This window comes from Ascaphus truei, chromosome 4 (genome assembly GCF_040206685.1).
Source record: "Ascaphus truei isolate aAscTru1 chromosome 4, aAscTru1.hap1, whole genome shotgun sequence".
NCBI classification, from domain to species: Eukaryota; Metazoa; Chordata; class Amphibia; order Anura; family Ascaphidae; genus Ascaphus; species Ascaphus truei.
Genome location: NC_134486.1, coordinates 297008803 through 297026709, shown reverse-complemented (window position 1 = coordinate 297026709; position 17907 = coordinate 297008803).

The following is a 17907-nucleotide window of genomic DNA, read 5'->3' as shown; positions in this document are numbered from 1 at the left end:
CTAAATTGTGTAAGGTAATAGAATCAGAGCAGGATGTAATTTCTCTTCAGAAGGACTTGGAGAGACTGGAAACGTGGGCAGGTAAATGGCAAATGAGGTTTAATACAGATAAATGTAAGGTTATGCATTTGGGATGCAAGAATAAAAAGGCGACTTACAAATGAAATGGAGATACTTTGGGGGAATCCTTGATGGAGAAGAATTTAGGAGTGCTTGTAGACTGCAGGCTTAGCACTAGTGCCCAATGTCATGCAGTAGCTGCAAAGGCAAACAAGATCTTATCTTGCATCAAATGGGCAATGGATGGAAGAGAAGTAAACATAATTATGCCCCTTTACAAAGCATTAGTAAGACTACACCTTGAATATGGAGTACAATTTGGGGCACCAATCATAAGAAAAGACATTATGGAACTAGAGAGAGTGCAGAGAAGAGCCACCAAATTAATAAAGGGGATGGACAATCTAACTAATGAGGAGAGGCTAGCTAAATTAGATTTATTTACATTAGAAAAGAGGCGTCTAAGAGGGGACATGATAACTATATACAAATATATTCAGGGACAATACAAGGAGCTTTCAAAAGAAGTATTCATCCCACGGGCAGTACTAAGGAGTCGGGGCCATCCCTTAAGGTTGGAGGAAAGGAAATTTCACCAGCAACAAAGGAAAAGGTTCTTTACAGTAAGGGCAGTTAAAATGTGGAATTCATTACCCATGGAGACTGTGATGGCAGATATAATAGATTTGTTCAAAAAAAGGTGGGACATCTCTTTAGATGGGAAAGGTATACAGGGATATACAAATAAGTATACATGGGAAGGATGTTGATCCAGGGATTAATCCGATTGCCAATTCTTGGAGTCAGGAAGGAATTCATTTTTCCCCTAAATGGGGTTTTTTGTTTGCCTTCCTCTGGATCAATAAGTAAGTATAGATATAGGATAAAGTATCTGTTGTCTAAATTTAGCATAGGTTGAACTTGATGGAACTATGTCTTTTTTCAACCTCATCTACTATGTAACTATGTAACTATGTAACTATGTAAGAATTGAATATGTAGAGTTCTGCATGACAATCTGCAAATGTATAGCTGAAGATATAATAACATGTAACTGTGATATGGTGAGAAGACTACTGAAGATAACAAAAGCTTAAAGAAGATAAAGCTATGACTGGGAAGAAGTAAATAATTGCACTCAAACAAGACAATAGATAAATAATAAAAGACTGTGCACTTATCAAAAAGAGTGTTGAGGACGTAATGAAGCTGGGAACAATTGATTGCATAAAACTATTATGTATCTGAAATTCTGGACTGTTTTTTTAGCAAAATGTCTTTGATATTTCTCACTTCACTTCATGAACCCCCATCAATTCTTGATGACGTGATATGTGGCTTTGCAACAAACGCTCTTCCGATTGCTCAACAGAAGCCAACTGTTCCTGGTGGGCACGATCACGATGGTCATGAGGAGGTTGGTGATGGCTTAATCTCGGACTGTTCTTATCCATTGATAACGATAACAATGGAGAATCATACATTTCTGATCTTATTCCAGGAGATGTGATATCTGTAAAAAAATTTTTATTAAAATTAATTAATTCATTGTCATAGAACTACTAACGTTCTCATCTTGGGTTCGAAAAATGGGTGAGGATTACATTTAAATAACACATTCAATTTGACATAGAATAAATACGAAATTACATTGCTTCTGGACAATTGTGTCTCACTAATTAGAGTTCATGGAAAAATAAACTATTGAATATGCCATGCAGCATGAAATGGAATATTTTTGGGATGTAATGATTAATGCTTTTCATTTGACACAACAACACAATTTATAGCTGACAACATCATATGTGTAATTTTTCTACATAACAACTCTGTTGTCAGTCACACATGCAATTGGCACATGTTCAATTGAATGTGTCGTTGTGGCATACAAGGTGCAAAACAATAATCATATTATTTGATGTGCTCACCTTCAATTAATTGCAATGACATGGGTTGCAGGGATGTCACCTGTGAGACGAAATGGGATGCAGTTGCTGCCACCTGTGAGCCGACATGGGATGCAGGGGCCAATCTGTAGAATGTAGAGAATATTGTTGTTAATTAGTTAACGTATTTGTAAATTCAATTATCTGTTAGATTACTCCATACCAGTATTTAATGACTGAGTTTTTGTATATGGGACAGTTTAACTCTCATCATCAGCTGCTTATAATACATGTAATTAATTGAAATATTAAAAAAAAAAATGAAATATGCACCAATACAATGTTAATACCACTATATACTATGGGAATGCATCTATGTATGAATGTGTGTGTGTGTATTTGTGTTAATGTTGACTCAATAATAAAATTGACATTCACTATTCCACTGGCATTGACTATTAAATAATGACATCCTAACATAATAGTAATTCTTGAGTAGTAAGTGTAATTTGCTAACATAAAAAATGAACCAACTAAAATTACACTAGGGTAAAAGTACTGACCTTGGGGAAACGGGTGATCGTACACACCAATATCCCTATCCCCAGACAAGCCTTCAACCATGATGGGTGTCAAACGAGCACTCAGCTGCTCCTCCAACAGAGTGAGGTCTACAATGGGGGCAGGAGGTCCTCCTCCAGTGCCTGAAGCATGTAAAGTGGCTGCTTTGCAATTTCGACTTCAATTTCCGTTTTATATCATCAAATCATTTTCGGCAGTGACCATGAGTTCTTACTTTATTGCCACATGCCGACACAGAAACTCTAATCTGTTCCCATAAATGTCTTTTGACCGATGATGCTGTCCTGCCTTTAGATATACAACACAATAACATTGATCATGGACATAACTTATAATACAATAAAATGTTCCAAAAATGTGAGAATTTGTAAAAATTAAATTTCTATGGTTATTGCCAGACAGCATGTTGGGCACATGAAGAATCAAGCATTTTTGAGGCATACTTAGCAAATGATGTATATCATGATATAGATTATATTTACATAGTAGTGTACAATTTTGCTATTTGTTACCTGTTTGCAAACACTCACTGATAGCATGTGTGTATATATATATATATATATATATATATATATATATATATATACACACACACACCACACATTATTAAGGTTATGGTGCGTAAAAAAAGTGACAAAAACCCTCCACAGTAAAGGGTTGCTCGTGTAATATGAGCTTGAGACAAAAGGTGCTCATTTGCATGTCATTTCCCAGAATCCCTTGCTGCAGTGGAAGTGTTGTGTGCTGGGCGATAATGGTGAAAGACAGGGTTGCAGACCTGTCAAAGACATGCAAATGAACATAGAGTAATATTTCCATTATATATATATATATATATATATATATATATATATATATACAGTAAAGGACTGCGCTTGGGTATAGTGTGACAGCAATAATAACAATAACAATAATAAATGATCAGAAAATGTATTTATGTATATGAAAACCTAAATGGCAATAATAATTTCCTATTGTGCAATCAATACAATCACCAAATACATGAATAGTTATAAAAAGATGTGCTGTGGCCCCAATACAAACTATGTAATAAGTCCTCTGGAATCCAGATGAAATCCAAAATACAAAGAACAGAAATGCACTAACAGGATAATGGCTGCTTCTTTAAAGGGCACAACGACCTCCCTCTCCACCTGCATAAAAAAAAGAAGAAAAAAGCGCCCAATCCTAGTGCATTACTGTGCAAAAAAGTATTTAATTCCCAATAAAAGGCTCATAAAATGAACTCACAAACATAAAGGATAAAAAAGCATTGTATGAGTTATACTCATGCTCCAAAGGATCTGGAAGCGCCGCTGCTCTGCTACTCTGCTCCGTGACTCCACCGCATCCAGTATAGCCCTCGTGTATCTCTGCCAGCAGGAACTAACATCATCAGGCTCATCACAGTTTCCTTTCCCCGGGAACACACCTCCAGATAGTCTAGGTTCCCACCGGGGACACTGTGTGCGGCGGAACGAACAGATGACGTCACACCGTGCATGGAGATGTCAAGCAGGAAGATATCAAGCAGAACTCGCAAAACGACACTGAAGGGATCCACAGCACACCTGGCCCTATGCGTTTCAACAGCTAAACTTTTTTCATCAGGGGATGGACTATGGGTGTGCTAAACACATATATATATATACACCCACACATTCAATTAGCTATGCAAAGATAGATTAAAAAATCAGGTGTAAACAATTAGCATAATAAAAAATGGATCTGATACCTCCAACATTAGAAAAACATATGCAGCTATGGATTTAAAACCATAACAATCTTAATCTTACGCAAAATAAACGTATAACTAATGTATAATACATGATATTACTAAGCTTGCAATTGTTATTATATTTCTGAAGTAAACAGACCATAAAATATCAATATGTAATAAATATCTGAAATCAACTGAGTAAACAGTGAAAATAACTATTTGTGATGTTATCAATTTTTAGCTTGAGGAGAATGGACTTGATAATATAACTTGGTCTATAATCTAGAAATTGAAATGAAAAATATAAAATATACAAATACAACGTGAAATAAATTTAACCTAGAAAAAGAAAAATCAGGAGGGGGAGGAGGATACAGGTCTGCCCCCAAAAGGAAGACATTTTGAATGACTTTTCTAACGTTATAAATATTTCAGGAACCACTCTCTCCCCTACTGAGATGTCACTTCTGGATAAAGGCCTCAAATTTTCACCATCTATGAACTTTGATTTGTTTGATACTACTATCGATGTTTTCAAATTTGTTCGCAAATTATCTTTGAAAAGTTTTTTGATGATTTTATTCCAAATGTTACTAGGTCGAGTGGAGATGGTGACTTCGATGGGGGGACACCACTCGTTACCGAGAGTGATGCCCCCTCACCGGACTCTGTTCCTCCGGTATCTACTGCTTTACATACCTTTAATGATTTTTGTACATTATAAGACATGAATGATCTCTTGTCTGAACAGTTGAGTGTTGATACTATCATACCCACTTTTTCAGAATGGAATTCTGGCCTAAAAAAGAGCTCTATCTTCTACCCAACCCATGTTAAAGGTCAATTTTTAACTATGTTTGAAAATTTGGTTATCAGGGACCTTCGTCTTCTGGCTCAGGGGTTTTCTTTTTCACGTATTGATTGTGATAATTTGAATCAAAATGAACGTTTAGCGTTAAAATCATTACAGGCAAATAATGCATTAGTTATAAAAAGCGCGGACAAGGGTGTTGCGGTGGTGGTACAAAGTAGAGACAGCTATATCAAGGAGGCTTTACGTCAACTTGAGGATGGTTTGTCCTACCAAGTATTGCCGCCGATCCAACTCCGCATTTTTTGGATGCCCCTACTGAACTGGTTGACTCAGGCGTCATTATGGAAGTTCTTTCCAAGGATGAGGCTAAATATATTATACCATTACATCCTATTATTCCTATCTTCCACCATCTCCCAAAGATCCATAAGACATTGGTCGATCCTCCTGGTCGCCCAATTGTCTCCAGTATTGGATCTTTGGGGGATGGTTTGCAAGATATGTGAATAATTTCCTTCAACCTTTTGTAAGGAAATTGCCTTCATTCATACGGGATTCTGGTGATCTTCTTTGTCAAATAAAAAATGTCACTTGGGATAATCATTACTTTTGGGTGACACTTGATGTTACCTCTCTGTATTCAGTTATACAGCACGATCATGGGATGGCAGCTGTTCACCAATTTATTGAGATACCAGAAATTTCAATATTTCAGTCGGCATTTATTTTGGACGCTATTTTCTTTCTCCTCACACACAATTTCTTCACTTTCAATCACAAATTTGATTTACAGTTAATAGGCACTGCTATGGGCACGAGCTTTGCTCCTTCTTTTGCAAATCTCTTTATGGGGTGGTGGGAAGCACTGTTTATATTTTCGAGCACCAACACTTTTCGTCACAACATTGTTTTTTATAAAAGATTTGTGGACGACATTATTATAATTTGGAAAGGGGGGCTCACTGCACTTCACTCCTTTGTTTCCTATATTAATGATAATAATTATAATCTTAGATTCACTTTAAATTTTCATTCTCATCACATTGAATTTCTGGATCTGCAATTGATTGTGGATATTGACAAGTTGATCCAAACGGATGTTTATAGGAAATTAAATTCAAGGAATACTTTTCTTAGGGCGGACAGCTGCCATCCTTTTCATGTTATTAAAGCCACCCCAAGGGGACAGTTCCTCAGACTGAGAAGGAACTGCTCCACGCCAGGTGCTTTTCTTTCTCAGTCTGAGGATCTGATAGAACGGTTTTCAGTTAGAGGTTATACTCAATCTCATATTGATAATGCTTTTGAAAATGCCTTAAATACGGAGAGGGCATCATTGTTACCCATTAGTTCTATGGAGAATTCCCAATCTTGTGTACGTACAGAGAAATATGCGAAAAAGCAAATTATTGATGGGAAGCCAATGTCTATTGATGAATGTCCATGTTTTATTTCCCAGTTCAATAACCAAAGTGGAAAAATAAACTCCATTATTTCCAAACATTGGAACGTTCTATGTATGGACCCCATCCTTAAGAAATATATTGTATCGGGTCCTAAATTTGTATAACGTAGAGCGAGAACAATTGGATCATATGTTTCTCCCAGTGACTTGACTATTCCTAGGAGAGGTAAACCTTATATCACCAGAGGTTCTTTCAAGTGTGGTTCCTGTAGCGCTTGTAAATACATGAGGCCAGCAAAAAGTTTTTTTAAGGACATTTTACCGCAGTCACATGTTGGCAATAGAGAAAAAAATAAGGAATTTTACATTAACAACTTTATAAATTGTAAAAGTCAATTTGTGATATATCTTATAACATGTGGCTGCGGTAAACGATATGTGGGAAGAATGATTAGAGCTCTAAAGGTCAGGATGTTAGAGCATTTAAGACTCATAAAATTGAAAGACACTACAGGCATACCCCGCATTAACGTACGCAATGGGACCGGAGCATGTATGTAAAGCGAAAATGTACTTAAAGTGAAGCACTACCTATTCCCACTTATCGATGCAAGTACTGTACTGCAATTGTCATATACATGCATAACTGATGTAAATAACGCTTTTGTAACAGGCCCTATAGTCTCCCCGCTTGCGCACAGCTTCGGGACAGGTAGGGAGCTGGTATTGCTGTTCAGGACGTTATGACAGGCGCATGCGTGAGCTGCCGTTTGCCTATTGGGCGATATGTACTTACTCGCGAGTGTACTTAAAGTGAGTGTACTTAAAGTGGGGTATGCCTGTAATCACCCCTTTTCCAAACACTTCTCTGAATGTGATCAGGGAGGGACCAGGAATTTCTCTTTTTTGGGTATAGAATTAGTTAATAATAAACCTAGAGGTGGTGATCGTGTCAATCTTTTGAACCGTAGGGAGGCGTATTGGATCTTCATTCTCCAAACACGCTTCCATATGGGTTTGAATATTGACTGGCAACTAACCCACTTTCTGTGATTAAATCAATTTAAATCAATTAATTCAGCAGTTTATTATAATGATGAAATTTAACTTGTACTCCCTTTAAATCATAGATATTAGATTACATATAGTATATTTAACTCTGTATTGCTTTTTTCATCTTATGCTTGTCATATATCTTTTAATTATTGACAGTTTGAAAAATAATATTATTAGTTCTTTTCTATATTTTCCCTGGTTCTCCAGTATCATCTTATATATCATATATATATATATATATATATATATATATATATATATATATATATATATATATATATTTTTTTTTTTGTTCTTTATCTTAATAATTGTTTTTAATTAGTTTATGTTTAGTTCTATATAGTTGTGGTTATATGTATTTTTTATCAGATTGCACCTTCTCCTTAAGAATTATTAAGGAGCCATCATCATTATTTACTGTATTGTTCCTTTTATTACATTTTACTATTTGTTTTCAATACCTTATATTTTCTTTTTCTTATGTGTTCATTGGTTCGCTATACTATTAGCCTTTGACCTCATGGCGATCCTTTTGGAAGCTATTGCTATGTTCATTATTTTGTTTAGTCTGCCTTACGAATTGCCCACAACAAATATGTCCCTACTGCCTGCATGACAGTTTCTGCCCTTAGAACGGCACCGGACTGTCCTGCGCATGCGCAATGACGCGCATTGCGTCATGACGTCATCGTGTCCTGCTTTATGGCGCGAAATTGCATACAGGTAAGAGGGTATTTAATGGATGTTTGTACACTGTGTTTTATCCTTGAAAAAGAACGTTGTAACGTTCGAAACGCGTTGGATGGGTCTTTGTCACATTAAAGTGCCCTGTTAATTCATTTTTGTTTTTGGGTCCTTCCTGCTCCGTTTTGCTTGTGCGCTTTTTCCCTTCCTTTACCATTACAAGCTTAGTAATATCATGTATTATACATTAGTTATACGTTTATTTTGCGTAAGATTAAGATTGTTATGGTTTTAAATCCATAGCTGCATATGTTTTTCTAATGTGGGAGGTATCAGATCCATTTTTTATTATGGTAATTGTTTACACCTGATTTTTTAATCTATATTTGCATAGCTAATTGGATGTGTGGGTGTATATATATATGTGTTTAGCACACCCATAGTCCATCCCCTGATGAAAAAAGTTTAGCTGTTGAAACGCGTAGGGCCAGGTGTGTTGTGGATCCCTTCAGCGTCGTTTTGCGAGTTCTGCTTGATATCTTCCTGCTTGACATCTCCATGCACGGTGTGACGTCATCTGTTCGTTCCGCCGCACACAGTGTCCCCGGTGGGAACCTAGACTATCTGGAGGTGTGTTCCCAGGGAAAGGAAACTGTGATGAGCCTGATGACGTGAGTTCCTGCTGGCAGAGATACACGAGGGCTATACTGGATGCGGTGGAGTCACGGAGCAGAGTAGCAGAGCAGCGGCGCTTCCAGATCCTTTGGAGCATGAGTATAACTCATACAATGCTTTTTTATCCTTTATGTTTGTGAGTTCATTTTATGAGCCTTTTATTGGGAATTAAATACTTTTTTGCACAGTAATGCACTAGGATTGGGCGCTTTTTTCTTCTTATATATATATATAAACGATGACATTTACATTTAAATGTCAGTTCTATTTGAATGCAGAAATGGTAGGTCATACATGGCAATTATTATTGGAAAAGTCCTTGTTAATGAATTTCTTACCTACTAAGTTACCATACATGCGGTCATAATGCTGCAAAATACCAGTTACAAGGACTCTGATTTCCTCATAGTTGAAGAGTGTGGTTCTTGGTTTTTCTATACGCTTCTTACGTGCAGATGCAACCACTGAGGTCTCCTGCTGCTGACTTCCCTCCGCTTCTTCCATTGGATGAGACTGTATGAGACTCTCACCACCAGTTACCCCACCACAACCAGTCACCCCACCACCACCCATCACCCCACCCCACCAGTCACCCCACCACCACCACCACCAGTCCCACCACCACCACCAGTCACACCACCACCACTCACCACACCACCACCACTCAACACACCAGTCACCACACCATCACTCCCGACTCACACGTGCACTCACACACCTACTCCCACTCCTCCCGGTAATACCTAAATCAATCACAAATAAACAACAAATACATTAAATGACACAATCTTAATCAAATTTCCCTCATAAGACAAAAAATTGGTAAATAAAATAAACAACAGAAGACAACACTATCAAAATTCAAAACCACTGCAGCAAAACCAAATCCTCCAAACGCCCAGCTCTGTCTGTCTCTCACTCACTCCCAACAACACAGAGAAAGATTACAGTGAATACAACATTTAAATAAGACGCTCAACTAATTGTTTGTTTTGCGAGATTCTCGCCCACTGTGGCAAAGTTTTATCAACACGCCATGCCATTTCCTTGTTTTTACGGACATGATCAGCACGCCGCTGGCTACTCGCTATTTTTGCAAATGTGCTATCAGTGGCCTTTCTGCATACCGTGATAGCAACGCTGTCAAAAATGTCAATTTAAATTGGCAGGTAAAATTTTTTATTACTGCTTATAACATGGCCCCTTTGTGTTCTAGATCTGTAAATAAATTATTGCCTAGAATTTTTCTTGTATACATCTTTCACACATCTCACAAACCATCTCACAAATTGGACATATCTGAAATGGAGATTTGTGCTGTAGCTTGCAAACAAATCATTCTGTTCATCTGCAAGCTAAACTCTTCAGTGACACTTAGAAGACAGAAGGAAACACTCAAGTGTGATAATTGGTGTGTGGGCACATGTTAAATACATTAAATATAGTTATACTGTGTTTTTTCCCCTTTTTTATTACTTTGTCTCTGCGGTTGGCTGAAAACTCGCAGTCAGGTGAATAAGGGTTTTCTCAGAGGTTATTGAATAAGCACCTTTGTGTTCAGTTGGAGCATACAACAGAAGGCTAAAGCCAGAGATGAATGTTCTACTCATCTTTGTCTTAGTCATATCCTTGAAAAAAGCTACTACAATAGCCGAAAAGACAGGGTTTTTCTTTTTCTTTTAGACTTTATTACATTTTATGGCAGAAATCCGTAGTGCCCTAATTCTTTCCTGTTTTGTACAGTGGTTTAGGATCCAGGACAGGAAGGGAGCAATATCGTCAGGAACACCCAGAAAAAAATACAAAAATAATCATGGTGCAGTACATAAAATAAGTGTGAATCAAACTGTGAAACTTGGCTCTTGTGAATAACCTACTTACAAAAAGTAAGATTCAAGACAGCGGGTTTGTTAAAGATGAGTCTTTGGGCACCTCAGCTTAGCACCGCAGCACACAACAGCACACAACAGTAACAACTGGTGGCAGGCAGGATGGTATCTTCACAGAGGCTTCAACTCCCAATCAGGCATATGCAATCATACAGAGATGAAAGGAAACAATAGTGTTTTACCAGATAACACCAAATTTTATCAAGGAAACGTGTAAGACATGTACTCACAATATGTTAAATGAGCACAATCACATAGGGGTTTTCTTTAGGCAGTAGATTAAACGGCTCGGCAGATGGAAAAAAGTCCTCCACTCCACTCACTATCCCTCCTCGAGGGTGCCCCCTCGTCCGGTGTCGGATGGATGGCGTCTGTCGTCACTTCCTGGCCTGGGGGTGACGACTTCCGGTAGGAGCGGGTAGATCGGAGGGTGGGAGGATCGCCGGACCGCAGCGCTAGGTTTCCCTGCTTCAGCACAGACCAGAAAGGTAAATGGGGAATAAGAATGTGTGGTATCGGGAGGAGAGAAACACGCAGGGGGGATACCACACATTCTTATTCTCCATTTACCTTTCTGGTCTGTGCTGAAGCAGGGAAACCTAGCGCTGCGGTCCGGCGATCCTCCCACCCTCCGATCTACCCGCTCCTACCGGAAGTCGTCACCCCCAGGCCAGGAAGTTACGACAGATGCCATCCATCCGACACCGGACGAGGGGGCACCCTCGAGGAGGGATAGTGAGTGGAGTGGAGGACTTTTTTCCATCTGCCGAGCCGTTTAATCTACTGCCTAAAGAAAACCCCTATGTGATTGTGCTCATTTAACATATTGTGAGTACATGTCTTACACGTTTCCTTGATAAAATTTGGTGTTATCTGGTAAAACACTATTGTTTCCTTTCATCTCTGTATGATTGCATATGCCTGATTGGGAGTTGAAGCCTCTGTGAAGATACCATCCTGCCTGCCACCAGTTGTTACTGTTGTGTGCTGTTGTGTGCTGCGGTGCTAAGCTGAGGTGCCCAAAGACTCATCTTTAACAAACCCGCTGTCTTGAATCTTACTTTTTGTAAGTAGGTTATTCACAAGAGCCAAGTTTCACAGTTTGATTACCACTTATTTTATGTACTGCACCATGATTATTTTTGTATTTTTTTCTGGGTGTTCCTGACGATATTGCTCCCTTCCTGTCCTGGATCCTAAACTGCTGTAAGGGAATCAGTGCATATTCCCTGGAAGGTTGAGAATTTTTCAGATTCACCAAACTTTTATATTATTTGATCACTATTATAGCTGTTAAGCGCCGTTCCAAGTCACTGGGTTTCACATTGTACAGTGGTCTCCCCACGAAAAAGGAGCGCCGATACAAGTATTTTCACTTTACTTTTTTAACTATTTGCTGTGCAACTCTCTCTATTTTTTCATACTCATCCTTTTGCCACCATAGGTTTCTTGCAGAAGGATCCTTGCTGCAGGTAAAACTTCAAGATCAGCTATGTTTCGAGTATTTTCCAGAATGCCCATGCTTATCTGCAGCTCTTGGAATCACTTGAGATATAAGTGTACATAAGAAATTCATAACATTGTAATTAGAAAACCAACTGTAAACAGAATATTCTTTAAATATATATAACCCTTTTATCATACCCCCCCCCCCCACTAAGTGAGGTGGGGGGTACACTCCTTCTTGGCTACTTTCATGTGGTCTTAGTGCTGTGACCTGCTGGCAACAGGAGGGCTGAGGGCTATGCGGTGGTGTGGGGAGAGCCAGGACAGGGAACAGGGGGGAAACAGATTACCTTGATCTCTCTTTTGATGGTGCAGTGCCTCCAGCCAGCGAGGATCCCCTGTGGATCTTCAGGGGATGGACCCCCCACTGACACTCCTTCATACCAGAGCCAGTAACTCACACTCAGCATGTATTTTCATTATTTATTCAGCAGTCAGCTCCAGGACAGAGAATGGACAGTTTACATGGTTCTTATCATCATCTGCTTCTCTCTCTCTAATCCCTCTACATTAGATCCCTGATATAGGCTGCATGGTTCCCTCCCCTTCAGTCCTGGCTTGACTGGGAGGGGGAGACAGTTCTTCATATCACTGACTTCTCTCAGACTCAGAACTAACTGACTGACAATTTAGGAGGCATGTCTCAATTTGAACATCCTTGGGGAGTGTCTATAACTCTGACTCATAGCAAACCAGAGCCGGATACAGATTGGCCCACACACATCAGGGGGCGTTCCAACCAACATCCACCCCTTAGATTGACATCCTCAGAGTTGCCAAGCCTGCCCTTGAATACTGACACATTATTCAAGGCTGGAATACATACACACAGGCTTAATACAGGATTTAACCTTTCCACTGCCTGCACTAACAGGACTGACAGAGGAAAGGCCAGAAACAGAAGTAACTGCCGGGAGGCTATCTTACATATAAATATATGCATAGTGTTTCCAGTGCATTCAGTATGGTGTATTTTTCATACCCACAGTCCTTCTTAGAATAAAAGAGCATATAACTGTGTGTATTTATATAGATCTATACTGTATGTATTTATACAAAGATTACAATTTTATAGATAACAAATGTTGGATTGAAGTACTGTTAAAGAATGCATTGACATTACTTACTTAGCTGGACAAGCACAAAAAAATCAAACATTTGTAACCTACTGTAAAGGGCATCCCTTGGCCTCTCTTTCAAGGTATTATGTAGCCCCCCTTTCCCTGTGTCTAAGGGAACTACGTGTGCTGCCATTACCTGTGGCTCACAGAAGGCCTGAGCCTCTGCCGCTGGGAGCCTGGGGTGAGCTCTTGTTCTCCTCGGTGCAGCGCCTCCACCCGAGAGGGATCCCAGCACAGCGGGATAACCCCTTTCAGGACCACTTACAGTGAAATGTTACACACACCAGTATATAACAATTGGTTTACTGACAATAGAATAACGATATAATGGTACCATACAATATAACACACACAATACAATAATAACACAGGGTGAGTGTCCCCAAAGTACCTAGGGTGCATGGCACCAATACCCCTGTGTCCTCCCCCAAATGAGAGTCAGCCGTTGGTGCACTTTACCTCCCTGGCACTCCTGTATCCAGGTATCGCTGAATGAGCAAAAAGGATCCGTCTGATCCCACGACGCCTGCTGAATCCTCTCTCTCTTGCCCGCATAGGTGTCCGTCTCTTGAGGAAGCTCAAGCTGGAGGGTATCCCTTAATGTCTATAGTTGCCTGTGGTCTGATCTCAGACCGCAGGCAGCAGCTCACCGCGTGGCATCTCTTCGCTGGTGCTACACCTGACACTATAAGGCTAAAGGGTAGCGTCCCTGTCTGGGGTCTTCCCTATCGCAGCTACAATCTAGAAGGGGACTTAGGACCTAGCTGGGACCTAAGGGACAAACCTAGTCCTAGTTAAGGGGAGCACTGCTCCTTGGACACTACCTCAATGGTTCTCTCCTTCTTCCAACTGCCAGTAACTGCCAGCAACTCCAGTAACTGCCTGTAACTGCCAAACTGTGTCAACATTCTATCTGCATGTCCCTCAGGCTCCTGGGACACGTTCTCTCTTGATGAGCCTCTCCTAAGATGGCCGCTGGAACTCTGGGGACTGCGCATGTTCAAAGACACCACTACGCATGCGGAAACACATGCAGTCGCAACTTCTCGCCACTCTGAGCATGTGCATGGCAGCAATTGCGGATGTGCGAACTACAAGATGGCAGCCCCCGCTTGCCGGGTATGTTGCGGAGCTCTGCCACTCCTATACACTGCAGCCGTCCCCTTCATCGGCACCGGAGGTAAGAGGGGACATGGCTACAATTATATAATTTTTTTACAGTACTGTATATCATTTCCCTTCAGAAGACCTTAGATGGAACAGTTAATGTAGTCGATACAGAGGTAAAACTCATTAACTGCATTTTGGCAAAAACTCATGAGATACACTTCCTGACTTGGAATTTCTTAATATTTCTATTGATAAACTCATGAAGTGCCTTTTAAGTCATAGTTTAGAGTTACCAAAACATAAAACACATTCAATATGATTTTGAAATAATGTCAAAAAAGAACATTTAATTGCCTTTTCCTCAGTACTCAATGACTTTTACCTCTGCAACGTCGATATGTAATATCTCACTGTAATTATGTAAATATCTTATGACGTTATTAAAACGTCAGAACTTACACTTGGTCAGAGTGGGCATGTTTTCTTTCTCTTTACCTTTTACGAGCCTAAAATTCAGGCACATAATCTTTTCTAATGTAGCCCCCCCTTTGGGACCACAATTGAGTTAAGGGGTTAATGGCCCTAATGGGTTAAATGTGTGGACTCACACAGGGCAACGCCCCTCTACCATCACATGGTAAAGAGTAATTTGGCAGAGAATAATCCACTCCCACGTTATGTCTGGTGATCAGTGACATCACCATCATGGTATATAAGACTGCCCTTAAGGTTCTAGAACTCAGTTCTCTGGGAGTGACACTTGGAGGGGCCTCACTGTTTATAATGTAAATAGGTTAAATTGTATAGTTACTGTATAGTGATACTGCCCTATCCCTGTTTGTTATTTTATAGTTAGGGAATGTGTCCTATGGCTAATAAAGAGGAAATCCCGTATTCTGCGGGGAAGAACCGGTGGCCTCACATCCGTGGGGGCACCGCGGACCCATAGTGTGTGGGGATGAACCGGTGGTCCCACATCCGTGGGAGCACTGTGGACCCGTAGTGAGCACCCATGAGTCCCCAGACCCCCTTGAGAACCACCCAAGGCCCCTCAGAAACCTGTGGGTCTGACCCGGGGCTCCCAGACATCCGCGGGCCTACCGTGGGGACCCAATTGTGGCCCACGGTAACCCGCGGAGACCACCTGGGGGCCATGGCGCTTGGCAGGACCCACCAACAGGCCTCCAGAACCTGTATGAAACAAGTTGCTGGTACCCTGTAGGTCTGTCAGGTGACCCGTCAGCCCGCGAGGGACTCGCGTGGGGCTGGGGTATGAAACCTGAATGTAAAAGGATAAATCATGTATTTATGGGGGGGCACAGGGGGTGGGTAATGTATTTAATAAATAGAATGATGTTTATTGTGGGGCTGTGTATTGTTTTAATTGTGGGTACTGGGGGTGAAGGGAGGGGGTATTGGCCCCAAGGGTGTGTGCGTAGGCCTCCCTTGTGGGTAGTGGGTGAGGGTGGTTAGGCCTCACGGGGTGGGGGTTAGTGGGGGAGGGTATGTAGGCCTCCCGAGTGGTGGGTGAGGGTGGGTTAACACCTTAATGACTGTAGCGGTTAATAACCGCTATGGTGATTAAGGGGTTAGGGGATTGGCTGTTTTTATTCATGTTTCTGTTTTTCAGCAGCGGAGGGGGCATGGCCAGGATGAAGATGAGGATGGCCTTCATTGTGGCAGCCGGACAAGGGTGAGTGCAATATGTATTTAATGTATTTATTGTTCTTTATGTATTTAAAATGGACAAATGCACTATTATCCATTTGTGGATAATAGTAATTTTGCCCATTACTGTATTATGCCTTAACCCCTTAATTGCCTTAGCGGCTATCCGCTATGGTAATGAAGCAGCATTAATGTATTGTAATAATATTGTGCGGAAGCAGGGGGTCCCCTGAGCTGAACCACATTGAATTTTGGCTCAGGGACCCCCTGCTTCCCGAATTACAGGCCCCGGTTTTGGGCATCGGTTTCAGTGTCGCCGCCATCTTTATAGCGTCCAAGACGCGACGTGGGCTCTATAAAGATGGCAGGGACACTGGCACCCGATGCCCCTTACCTGGGCCTGTAACTCGGGAAGCAGGGGGTCCCTGAGCCAATAATCAATGCGTTTCACCTCAGGGGACCCCCTGCTCCCGCACCCTATTATTAAAAATACATTAAGGCTGCTTAATTACCATAGCGGCTATCCGCTAAGGTAAGGAATGATTATTTATTTATATGTTTGTTTTACACATAGTGTAGATGTGCAGAGGGTCTCCGGAGCTTAACCGCTTTGGTTTTAGGTCCGGGGACCCCCTGCTTCCGAGATACAGGCCACTTTAGGGGGTGCCGGTATCCCTCTGCTTTGTTTACATTCCGCGGTCACGTGATCGGGACATTAAAATGCAGAGGGATACCGGCACCTCATAACTGCGAGGGTAAATCGCCAAAATCATGCCGATAGGGAACAGTTGCCGAATGCATTTTTTCGGCGCTTAGTGCATAGAGCCCTATGTTCTCAAACAGCTGTTTTCTGAGCTGTGATTTAACTTTTTTTATATATACATAGTTCTTCAAGCACTGATAATGTGTTGCTATTCCTGTTTTGCATATAATGAGCACCAACCCACTTAGGAGAATTTGAATCTCTTGCATTGACGGGAGTTCAGAAAGATTCCCACCTTTGAGTGTTGATTAACATTTTAAAGGGAATGTTATATTTGTTGTGCCCTAGGGAAAGCTAGCATCTGAATCTAAGAGCATTAGCCCTGTCATAAATAGTGTGCTGAAACAGATGTATTGGCAAGAGTAGTCCCTTACTTCCGTCAGTTGTTAAAGTAAATGTTTATTAAATGAATGAATATGTCTCTCTGTATCTGTATATGTGCTATATGATGAGGAATAATTTAATTCACAAAAGCAAAGAATTTGCATGGGAATCAATGCAAAATCTATATTAAAACACACTAGAATAGAGAAAAAATGAAGCAGAAAATGAGAGAAATACAAGTACAGTACTTGTTTTTGGGACCAGATAAATAAATATTTGTTTAGTCATTGCAATGATACAGATTATTTCACTACTTTTTCTCTACCGTTAAGTTGTTTGGTTCTCAAACTGAATGTAACATCTGGATTTAAATTTAAATTTATATTTTGCAGTTAAAGTTATATGTAGGTAAAAGTGAATCAGTAGAACCTGCAACATTTTTATTTGACTATTCATTTAAAAATGTCACATATTTGATAATGGCAATTTTGGATTGTTACTGCAAATCAGCCAGTTCTGTGCAAGAAATGCGCGGTTTGCATACTGTAACTCTTACTACAGTATAATCCAAATATTGCCACAATATTCAGCTATAACTCACAGATAAAATATAAGGACATACACACTATGAACATATTTAGGTG